This window comes from Vicugna pacos, chromosome 18, assembly GCF_048564905.1.
Source record: "Vicugna pacos chromosome 18, VicPac4, whole genome shotgun sequence".
In the NCBI taxonomy this organism is placed as follows: Eukaryota; Metazoa; Chordata; class Mammalia; order Artiodactyla; family Camelidae; genus Vicugna; species Vicugna pacos.
In genome coordinates this window covers 4,437,670-4,450,068 of record NC_133004.1, presented here as the reverse complement: position 1 = coordinate 4,450,068, position 12,399 = coordinate 4,437,670, and positions in this window count along the sequence as shown.

Genomic DNA, 12,399 nt, shown 5'->3' with positions numbered 1-12,399 from the left:
GCATCCATGGATGTTGACTTCAGGGTGAGTCCTGGAACCAGTGCCCCATGGTTACCAAGGGATTACTGGAAGTCCAGGCTCCTTATCCCAGCCTGCCATGTCCCCACATGGTCTGACTCCTACCTGTACCACACTTCCCTTGTCACTCTCCTCCAGCCCTGGCAGACTGCCCTCTGATTCTTGAACAGGCCACACTCACTGCACTTCATGTCTGGCCCTTAGAAATACCCATTACTTTCTGAGCATGGCTCTGCTTTCACAAGATGGGCTGCATTGTCACTAGAGAAGTCAGTGTGGAGGTTCCTTTAAAAACTGAAAATGGACTTAACTCATGATCCAGCCTTCCCATTCCCGGGCATATGTCAGAAGAAAACTCTAATTCAAAAAGTCACATGCACCTCAATGCTCACAGCAGCAGTATTTATAATAGCCAGGACATGGCAACAACCCAAATGTCCATTGACAGGTGACTGGATAAAGAAGTAGTAGTATATTTATACAATGGAATACTACTCAGCCATGAAAAAACAAATAATGTCATTTGCAGCAACATGGATGGACGTAGAGATAGTCATTCTAAGTGAAGTAAACCAGAAAAAGAGAAAAATGCCATATGATATCACTTATATGTGGAATCAAAAAAAGAAACATATGAACTTAAATACAGAAGATAAACAGACCCACAGACATAGAGAAACAAACTTACGGTTCACAGGGAGAGAAGGGGATGGGAAGGGATAAATATGGGGATTCGAAAAGTGCCCCTCTTGGGGAGTGATGGAAATGTTAGCTATCTTGATCGTGGTTATGGTTTTCTGGGTGTAGACATTTATCAAATTCACCAAGTAGTACATGTGAAATATGTGTATTTTATTGTACAGGTACCATACCACAATAAACGTGCCCTTTAAAAAAAAACAGGAAAACACTGGCAGCATTTTGTCCTACGTTTTTATGTGTCTTAAGTGAGTGGGTCTTCAAGATTCTGGTCTGCCATATTTTCTGAACCAGAAGTGCCCTCCTTCCCTTTTCTTTGGTAAACTGTCAGTGGGTGGCATTTATTCCCATGGCTTCAACTGCTCTCTGTCCAATGATTAACTGTCAAATCTTTTCCAGCATGGACATCTCAGTTCAGTCCCAGAAATATATTTCTAATTGACAAGTAGACATTCACATTTGGTTAGCACATAAAAATCTCAAGCTCTGTTTGTCTGGATTTACACTCGCCCAGAACTAGTTTTACTTTCTCAAACAATGGCATCACTGTCCCATCTCTTTTCTGTGCCAAACATCTGGGAGTTTTCCTTTACTTTTCCACTCCCTCACCCCCATCAGTACTACAATTCTATTCCTTAATGTCCCCCAACTAAGTCCCTGCTCCTCGCTCCCCACTGCATTAATTCCCACCCCTTTCTAGTCTCCCCAGTGCTGTACTTTAGAGTGAACAATCCACTTTGCTCACTTTTAATGACTAATCTGTGTCACTCTCCTCCTTAAAACCGCAAAGAATTCCACGCTGCGTGTGTGAGGAAGTCCACGCTCTCTGATTTAACGTCACACCTTCTCATCACCTCGTTGCTGCTTTTTTTCAGCCTCAGCTTCCGTTAGTTCCTCACAGCCTCTAGCCTCACTGACCTTCCTTCCCTAAGTGCAAAGTGCTCTTAGACATGACCAGGGGTCTGCACAAGACACGCAAGCTGCTGAGAATCCCGTCCCCACCACGCACTCTCCTGGTCTAGAGATTTGCTGGAATCCGTCAGATGTCAGTGCAGAAAGCATTTCCTCTCTGACACCTTCCCTACCTTCTAGAACACAGCCCCAGGCAGTGCAAGAGCCCCTCTGAACATATAGTATATATGATGCAAAGTGACTCTTACCAAATTGTTTTGAAAACCTATTTAAATTTTTCCCTTCCACGACACACTGTGATCTCCTTGAGGGATGGGGGGCTGTGTGGTATTTGTCTAGACAGCTAATGTCTGACATAGACCCCGGGCCATCGGAAACAGTCTGCTGACTCATCAAGAAGACTTGTCGTCTTTGCGATGTACGAAAGACTACATGCTCTCTGATCTTACACCATCCGGCAAGGGTCAAAATAATTTCACATAGAACTACAGAGGCAAAATATGTGTATTCTTTTCCTCTTTGTGAGCCCTAGATCATAGGCATCCTGGAACGGAGGTGTCACTCAAAGCTGTCTGTCCCCTAGGCTGTTACGCCCAGCTTCAACATATTTTTTGAAGTTGTAGGGATACGTGTACATCACCCCGTCTTAGAGCAAATGGTGCTTCAGCCTGACCAAGTTTAATGTCCATATAAAAATCAGAAATCTTCCAAACTGAAGCCTGAAGAAACATTTCCCTTTTCTCCTTCCAGTCTGTGTGTCATCTGCACCCCACATCCCCACTGCTCATCTGCGTCAGGCCACGTTCTATCTAGAAACATTTCCGGTGGGACACTTGGACAAGAACTAATTACAGCAGTAATGAAACTGGTCCCATGAACGTAGGCTCTGCACAACAAGGATGTTTGACGGGAGGCCTCAGCTGCGGCCTGCAGGGTCTGTTCACGTGTTCTGCCTGGCTTCCCTGCAGATGTTGTGCAGAAAATGAAGCCTGCAGTTAAAGTCATAGAAGGCCTAAGAAATCCAGAAAAATGGAGTGAGATTCATCTCCTTGGGAATATTTTTGAAAACCATCCACTAATAAGAAGAAATTTAAGAGGTTCGTTTCAGAGCAGATGATGTCCAACTGCAGGTGGGTCAGTTTTGTCATTGTTGCTCGCTAGTTGGCTTTCTGCTGCTTCTAACACGCCGCTTTTAAGAGAAGTGGCCTGAGTCGGCCCTCAGAGCAGAAAGGTGAGCTGGGCCTGGAGACAGCCAAGCTCCTCTGCTGTGTAGTGACCCGCTGAGAAGGAAGGGTTGGCCCAGGGCTTCCTCTGACTCTCTCCCTCAGTTATAAACTCTATGAAGGGAAAATGGAACAAAAATCTTAATTCAATATGGTATTGTCAAAGTATAAAAATAATTGTCTTTGGAGGGGATGGTATAGTTCAAGGGGTAGAGTACATGCTGGATTCAATTTGCGGAACCTCAATGTAAAAAAATAATAAGAAAAAATCTTTAAAAAAAGAAAAATAATGAAGAAGAAAAGAGATCTCAAACAACCCCAGTTTAAAAAGAAAAAAAATTCCTTTAAAAATAGTAGTCAGCTAGGTCTTTTGCTAGATTAGGAGTTTGGGATTAACAGGTACACACTACTATGTATAAAATAAATAACCAACTCTCAGGTCCTTAATAAATTATTTCAACCTGAATCCTTTTTCTTTTTTCCCCTAAGCAACCCGTGGAAGCCTCTGAAATTCTCATCTTATAAAAGAATTCATTTAAAGGTGGTTTGAAAGTTACTGGTTAAAACAGTTATTTGTGGTTCCATGAATATAGGTCTAGTAAGAAAGACAGACAGTAAACCAGTAAGCAAATAAAAATATGATGTACTACCAGGTACTAATAATTGCCACAAAGAAACATAAAGCATTTTAGGAGGGAAAATCTTTGAATAGGAAATATGTGCATGCTATTCTAAATAATCTGGTCAGATAAGTCCTCTCTGAGGGTAAATAATTTGAACAAAGTCCTGAATAAAGCAAAAGAATAAGCCACGTATGTAACAGACAAGAAAGGCCTCCCAGGCCGGAAGAAGTGTAAGTACTAGACTTGGAGTTAGAAACGCAGCTGTCCTGGTGGGGACCATCGGGGCGGTGAAGATGGGCTGGAGCAGAACGGTGAGAGCTGAGGCTGCAGAGATCGGTGAGGGCCCGGATCACATAGGGCCTTGGTAGGGACTCTGGATATCCTTCTGAATACAATGGAAAATCACAAAAGTATTTTGCAATGCGGAACAACTTGATCTGATTAATACTTTAATAAGACCGTTGTGGGTAACGTATGGGGAATAAGCAATGGAAGCAGGGCAAGGTAAGCTGATGGGAAGCCAGTGGGAAGAGTACTGCTGACCTGGAGAGAGACACCGAGGTTGGACTGGGATGATGGCGGGAGACGGGCAGAAAGGGGGACACGAATTAACAGTAACGGTCACAGGCCTTAATGCTCGAGTTGGACACAGACACAGAGTGGTACAGGGTGATGGGTATGTGATATTTGGGGATGAGCCACAGTTTTTGTGCAGAGACCTGACAGGAGAATAAAGTGGGGATGTTGACGTCGGTAAGAAAGGTTGGTGGGTTTTGAATTCCCCCTAGAGTCGCGTCTGTTTCTCTGTACATGACGTCAGCCGAGCAGGGATGGGTGTTCCTACTTCTGCAGAGAATTGCGTGTCCTCCTCATCGACTAATTTGAGAGGCCGACCTGCCCATCCAATTGCAACATCTTGAATCTGCTTCTTTCTATCCAGGAGGAGATTTCCAACTAAGATGCTAATCAAAAATTCCCGTGTCCAGAGTTAGAGATGTGTGCCTTTGGGAGGATCTCAGAGATGCCTCCACAGAGGCTCGGTGTGCTCTCTCTCCCTCAGAGAACACAGTTCCCTTCAGCCCACTGGGTCTCAGCAGAGAAGATGTCACACATAGCCCCTCTCAGGCCCTGGGGACCAACCTCCCGCTTGGCCGAGCTCTGAAAATGAGCACGAGTTCCGGGCAAAGGGCCTTCTCCAGGGGGCCATCTGGCAGATTACATGAGGACAGTGTACAAAAGGGTGGGAGGGTTGATGGTATAAATGCATTTTAATTTTTGCTCTGAAACTGATTCTGTCCTTCTGTTTTGTTAAGCAAGTGTTCTTAGGCCAGACATGATTCTCCTTTTTTCTTTATATTTGATCATCCAAGAGGTTTAGATAGGGGATTTGTTTTAGGGTAAGAATCTTTAAAAAAAAAAAAACCTTGCAAATAGCGTCTTGTTAGGCATTTTGACAAGTGAATTCTCCAGGCAGTATTGAACCCCATTGTTCCTCCAGGGGGTCTCCAAAGGTATACATGTTCCAAATCTGACCCAAAACCAATGAGACTTTTCTTTTTTTTAAGAACTTCACCATGGGCAAAAGATGTCACTAAAGAAGGTGAGAAAAGAGCAGGTCCCCATAATCCAGAGTCCCTCCCAAAGAGCCCACAGAAGTAAAGAGGAGATGAACGAGAGAAACGTTTTATTTATACACACGCAGGAGCCAACCAGAAAAGTACCTACCATGTTAAATGGTGAAAGTTAAAGGCTTTTTTATCAACCTAACTTAATAGGGAAAAGGGAAAGGAGAGAATTGGCTTCCATGACAGGTTTTCTTCTGCATCTTTTGAATCTCAGTTATCTTCAGCTTAAAGAGGTTTTGTATTAACCGTGGGTTCCATCTGACTTTCCATTCCTCAAACTTTGTTCTTCTTTTTCAAGATTCACTCATGTATTCTGACCCCCTGGATTTTCCACGTGAATTTTAGATTGATTGTCAATTCCTGCAAAATACCACCTGGGATTTGGGTAGGCATTCTTTGAATCCTTAGATCTATTCATGGACCTTTGTCATCTTAGTAGAATGAAGCCTTCTGCTCCATGAATATGGGATTATTCTCTTTGAATTTAGGTCTTAATTTCTCTCAACAGACTCTCTCATCTATTGTAGTCTTCAGTGTCCAAGTCGGGTACTTCTTGCTCACCTGTATTGGATGCTGATTCAGAAGAGACACGACCTCCTGGAGAACCTCTGCTTCCACTGAGCTGAAATGGAACTGAGTCCTGAGAAGGCTTTAAATTCTTTTAAAAATAGGATTAATGTACTTTAATTACTCCATAGATGAGTAATGAATGGGTCACATTAGCATAGGATTTTAATCCTTTTAGAATTAGTAGAGTAATACAGACACAGTACAAAAAATTGAAATATTGCCTAAAAAAGAAGTGATTTGTAATTCCCACCCACAGCGGTGTCTGTCATGAATGATTTGGTGCTTATGTCTCAGTCTCTGTGTCTCTCAGTATGTCTCTCTCCATCTCTGTCTCTCACACACTCACAATCAGATCAATTTCCATCTATATTGATTTCACACACATGTGGTCGTGCAGATGGGACCCTGGATGCAGAGAGTGGGTCTGCATACTTCCACCCTGAGGCCTCCCTTGACATTGGGTTGAGACCAGGCACCCACTTTTCCAACTGAACAGCATTCATTCATCCACATGAACCAGAACGAATGGACCCCATCCCCTCTCCATCAATATTATTGTTGCTTTAATTCCGACTGTTTCAACCAGTGCTGTGATGAACACCCTTGAAAAGGCATCTTTGAATAGGTGTGTAAGGATTTTAGTGGGATGAACTGTAAGTATCAGATCTTCTGAGGAAGAGATTCATCTGTCGCCCTTTGATGCGTCCTGCACCCTGTTCTCCTGAAGAGGAGCGTCCCTTCACTCTTCCCTCCAGGGGATCTGCTGGAGCCTCTGCCTGCTTACATTGTCACCAGGGCTGGTTGTCACCTGACTAAAGAACCGCCAGTGTGATGGTGACCAATGCTGTCTCTGCAGTGTTTCCGTCTGCCTCTGTTCTCACCTGAGAGGTCAAGCATCTCTAACACACACTGGCCACCTGCATTGCCTCTCATTGGAACTGCCCATGTCTGTTCTGTTTCTGTTTAGAACACTGAGTTTCAAAAGGATTTTGGACTACAGGAATGGGAAAAATTTCTCCAACCTTGGGTTATGAGGAATGCATTTTCCAGGTTGTGGTTTGCCTTTCAAGCAATTTTTCTGGGCTTTTACTAATTTTTTTGATTCGTTTGGTTTTGTTTTTGCCACAGGAAGAGCTAAGCATCTCCCTTGTGTCTTCTGGCTGTGGTGTCACAGGGGGAACAGCAGTGTCTACCCTGAGATTATGCACAGAGTTACCAAAAGGGCTTCATTTTGTGCATCACATCTTTAATCCCCCTGCATATCCCCTGAAAATAATAAAAATGCTGTTTCAAGTGAAAACAAACAAAAATCCTCAGCCCCAGGTGAAAACATGTGGGCAGGAAGGAAAATATCCTTTTTTAAAATTTCATTGGCAGGGAACAACCAGTAGAGGTAAAGACACGCAAAGAGAAAGAGGCCTTGGGGTTGTCAGGGGCTGGGTGAGGAGGGAGGGGAGTGCATGCTCTGGATCCAAGGTTTCACTTTGAGGAAAAAATAGTGTGAAACTAGATGGTAGTGATGGTCGCACAACATTGTGAATGCCCCTAATGCTCCTGAATTGCACAATTTAAAAGGGGAAAAGTCTACATTTTATTACATGAAACTCTAAAAAGAAAAATAAAGGATGTCATAAATGATGTGAAACAAGCAAAGGAAACTAAAGAAAATGAAACAAAAACATCTCCAGCGGAAGGGACGTCAAGTTTGTGGGGGGACTGACGGTGGAATTTTGGAGAACATTTTGGAGAAGAAGGTGTGGGTGGGTGCAGAGGGGGCTCTACCCCAGGTGGTGGTGATGCCTGAACTGTTTCTCCGTTGCCCAGCAGTCCAGCTGCAGACGCAGGTTCAGGAGGAGCTGCAGGAGCGGCAGGAGGGAGCTCGAGGTCTCCTGCTGGATCCAGTTCGTCCCATTTTTGGTCTCTGATATCTTCCCCTGCCCCTGCCTCCTCTGTAACTATTGGAAGTGGAGAGAGTTTTAAGTCTTGTGGAAGATCTCATGCTGTGAGAGAGGAAAAATTTACGCACCTGCCTCCCTTTCCATGTGCCTCTACAAGGACAGAAATCTTCCCAGAGCTTTCCAGACAGCTCCCACCCAGAAAGTGCCCACAGGATGTATTCTGTGACTGAATTTTTCCAGACAGGTGTTCTGAGGCCATTCTTTTTTCTGGTCCCAACAGTAGCCTCTAGGGACACCTCCCTGTGTGGCCCAGCCTTTGCCCCACCCTCACCTACACACATACACCAGCCCTGCTTTTCTGACCTTTGGTCTCTGCTTCGGGGGCTCCTGGTCCTCCACCTGACTTGCAGCGAGGTGGGCACGGTGCTCCAGGTCAGACCAGGGTGTGCTGAGCTACCCGTCAGCCCCGGGTAGGTCCCTGGGAGAGCCCTGGGTGATGTCTGGGTCGGAGGCCTGCCCCACTGATTTGTGGGCCATGGTGGTGGGGACCCCTCCATATCCAGACCCACCAGGAGTCTGCGCTGGCCCTCAGAAGAGTGACACACCAGTCCTTCACTTGGGGAGGGGGCGTTGGTGTTCTTATTCATCAGCTTCTTTTCAACATGTGGTATCTGGCTCTGCAATGATAGTGACCAGCAGCTGACCCAGCATGGAAGTCTCAGAGTCCTTCCCGGCCAGGAACACTCCTGATTCTGTAGACTCTACCCTCTGCTGCTAGATCAGACCGGAACCTTGTTCAGCTCAGACATCCGGGAGGGAAAATGCATACCCAGAGAGCATGGGCTCCACCTCGGGCGGCAGGACCCTTCCCCGGCTCTCCACATCCCAGCCAGCCAGCTTTGTCCTGGGCTGTCTACGTGACTGGGCCCCCAGGCCTCTGTCCTGCTCTTTCTTGAGGCAGATACCCATCCCCAACATGACTGCTCCACCTCCACCAGGCAGGATGGGGCCGTGTGGCTACCTGGATGGGATCTGAGTGGTGGCCCAGCCTGGGGGGGCCTGCCCTGGGCCTCCCTGTGTTACCTTTGGGTCTCTCTGGCCAAAAGGCCAGAGGCGCCTTGGGTGAGACCTGACCCAGTGCCGGCAGCGTTGGTAGAGACCCTCGCTGAGGGCTTTCCGGGGCCTGTGGCCTCAGGATAATGGGATGCAGCAGAACATGCCTCTGTCTCCAACCAGGTGAGCTGAGTAGGGACTTCTCTACAGAGCGGGTGCCTGGTGACTTCGGTTCCAAGTTCTGTTGGGCTCTATTGCCAGGGAAGTGAGGTCACTTCCTGGGGTCCACTTCTCCAAGCTTCCTCCTGACACAAAGCTCCTCAAGGGCCTTTCTGGGCTTCCAATCTCTCAATTCTCACTCCATGCCATGTCCACACACAGTGACACCAACTCAGCCCCCCCATAGCCCTGGGGAGGCCTGGATGCAACCAGTGCCGCAGCTCTGAAGACACAGCTGGGTTCAGACCTGGCTCCCCCTACTCAGCAGTGTTATCATCCTGGACAAGCCATGTGCCTCTCAGGGCCTCCCCAATCCCCCATCAGCACAGTGGGGATCATTCTGGCCCCTGCTTCCTAGAGAACCCATCCTGTCTCTAGACCTAGAAACACCTATTGCTTCTGTCACCCCCACGGGCTGGCATCACAGGGAGATCGTGCACAGACTCAGCAAAGGAAGGACCCCACAGAGGGCTGGCAGAGTTCAAAGCACACCCCACACAGGCCGGGGTCTGCCCTGGGGTCTGGAGACAGTCACTTTCCTTGCTGCTTGCTTCCCCGCTCACAGTCGTGAGACTGAAATTAAATACAACTCTGACATCGTCCGCTCTGGCATACAACCTCCTAGGTCATTCTGTCATGTTGACATACAGGCCCAGTGTCCCATCTCGGCCTCTGTGGTGGGCTGCCCCACAATGGCTTCCTATTTTTTGCCTTCTGTTCCCACACCCTTGTGGGATCCCCACACACTTGTGGGATCCCCACACCCTCCCCTGGAGGGTGGATCGACTTTGGGACCAGGTTCTGACACATAGACTGACTTGTGAAAATGTATGTGAGTTCCACTCATTACCAGCTCCAGTGTTCCTTCTCTCTGTCTCTGTCTCTCAGTGCCTCTCTGAGTTGTCTCTCTCTCTGTTTCTCTGTCTCCCCCTGCTTCTCTGTGTTTCAGTCTGTCTGTCTCTTTTCCTGTATGTATGTGTGTATATATTTATGTGTATATGTGTGTATTTATGTGTGTGTATTGTACGGGTCCAGGGCAGGTCACTTCTGAAAATCCCTTGACGACATATTGATTATTTTGAATTCATGTTACTGAAGAAACATTATCTTTGAAAATTGTTCAAGCACTTTGGTGGGATCTTCTCTAAGGCTCAGCACTGCTAGGGAAGGGATGCACCTGTGGCACTTTGATGCATCCTACACCTTGTTCTGCCGGAGAGGAGCGTCCATTTGCTCTTCCTTCCAGGGTACCTCCTGGGGCCTCTGCCTGCTCACGTTGTCACCAGGGCTGGTTGTCACCGGGCTAAAGACCTGCCAGGGTGATGGTGGCCAATGCTGTCTCTGCAGTCTGTCTGTCTGCCTGTGTCCTCACCTGAGAGGTCAAGCATCTCCAGTACAAACTGGCCACCTGCACTGCCTCTCGTTGGAACTGACTCTGTGTGTTTTGTTTCTTTTCAGAACACTGGGCTTCAAGAGCTTTTTGGACCACAGGGATGTGAAGCTTTTTTCCGATCTTGGGTCATGAGGAAAGGTTTTTCCAGGCTGTGGTTTGTCTTTCCAGCTGTCTTTCTTGGCCTTTGTTTTCTGCTTTTGTTTGGATTTATTTTGCCACAAGAAGAGCTAAGCATCTCCCTTCTGGCTCTGGTTTCACAGTTAGAACAGCAGTGCCTACCCCGAGATTATACACAGAGTTACTAAAAGGGCTTCATTTGGTACGTCTCATCTTTAATCCATCTGGACTTTCCTCTCAAAATACAAAAATGCTAATTCACGTGAAAACAACAAAAAAAATAATTCACCCATCCCTACTTAAGATATGTGGGCAGACAAACCAAAAAAAAGCCACCTTTTATACGATTTCACTGATAGGGAACCTCCAGGATACGTAAAGACATAGAGAGAGAAAGGGGATTAGGGCTTGTCATGGGCTGGGCGAGGTAGGACGTGGGGTGCTCTTTGTATACAAGCTTTTACTTTGAGGAAGGAAATAGTCTGAAACAAGTGGTGCTGGTCTCACAGCACTGTGAATGCAATTAATGCTCCTTAAAATTGCACAATTTAAAATGGGAAAAGGCTAAACTTTATTCTTATATACTTAAAACAAAAATAGAATATAGTATAATAGAAAAGAAAAAATCTGACTCCATAGAAGATCTGTCCTTTTGGCTTTAACCCTTTGCCCTCTTTTCTAGGCTTAGTTTTACTAGCTCTGCACCTTTTGTAAAACAATGTTGCCTTTAGCCTTAAATATACAGAAGAGCCTACTTTCAAGGCTTTGATTTTTTAAGGATATTAACACTTTTGCACTTATATAAAGACAACAGGTTGTAGAATAGAAAACTACTTTTGTTTTGTTAGGGGATTTACAGAGGCACTATGACCTGGTCTACGTAAACAGCTGTAAACCAAGATAATGGCGGACTAATATCTTGGAGAACCATCTTCCCCATGTCAACTTCAGGCTCCTTTTCTACTAAAAAGGGGAGGGGCTGTGGTTGGTTGTTGCAAACTTGTTGGTGTAGGAATTCTTTGTTCTTGGAATCCTTTGCAGCTGTCCACGTGGGTCAGATCATGGTGTTCCTGCAAAACCTGCAACAAAACAAACTTTTTCTATTCTGCAACTTGTTATCTTTATAGGAGTGCAAAGTGTTAATATCCTTAAAGCTCAGACTTTTGAGAATAGGCTCTCCTGTTTATTTCAGACTAAAGGCAACACTGTTTTACAAAAAGTGCAGAGCTTGCAAGTCTAAGCCTAGATAACACGGCAGAGGGTTAAAGGAAAAGGAACAGATCCAATATGGAGTCAGATTTGTTCTTCTCTATTACAGTGACTTTTGGTGAGAGCTAAGTGGATGATTCCTGGGTGGGTCCTCCACTGTCCCAGGCTGGATTTCAGGCAGGATCCCTGCCAGATTCACCATGATTTTGGACCTAATCTACCACAGAGAAACTGAAAATTATTGGATTAAAATTACCTTTCAAAATCCCATCAATTGCCTGTAAACTATACCACAGCAGGGGATGTCTCATTGGCCAGTCAACTGCCAGTCTCCCCTGATGCAAGGGACAAACGTTGCCGCGAGATCCATGGTGGCCTGGCCAGTGCACCTTCCTACTTTGCTCTAAAGCTTTGGCTTCCTCACTTTGACACTTTAAAAGCTCCCTTCCCTCTTCCCTCTGGCCTGGTGTGAATGAACAAGTTCCCTGCACCCACCTGTGCTGAGTCCATGCCATGCACAAAGCCCCATGCACACAGCCCACCATCTGATGTCTAACCCTGGGATTAAGTGCATACTCTGAACTCCCCCACCCCAAAGGTCCGCGTGCCCAGTGCCTCCGCCCTAGGAGTCCAGATCACCATCAGGACCATCAACCACCGAAAGCCCAAGGCCAGTGGCTGGCAGTCTGGGATCAACCTGACCCATCAGGTCAGTTCAGGCACAGGCTGCGGGGATCAGGGTGCCAAGGCAGGAATTGGAACCACCTTCATCCCAGCCTGCCTCACCCTGTAGCCTCAGACATTAACTCTGAAGGTGCACACTAGGCTCGATCCTCCACT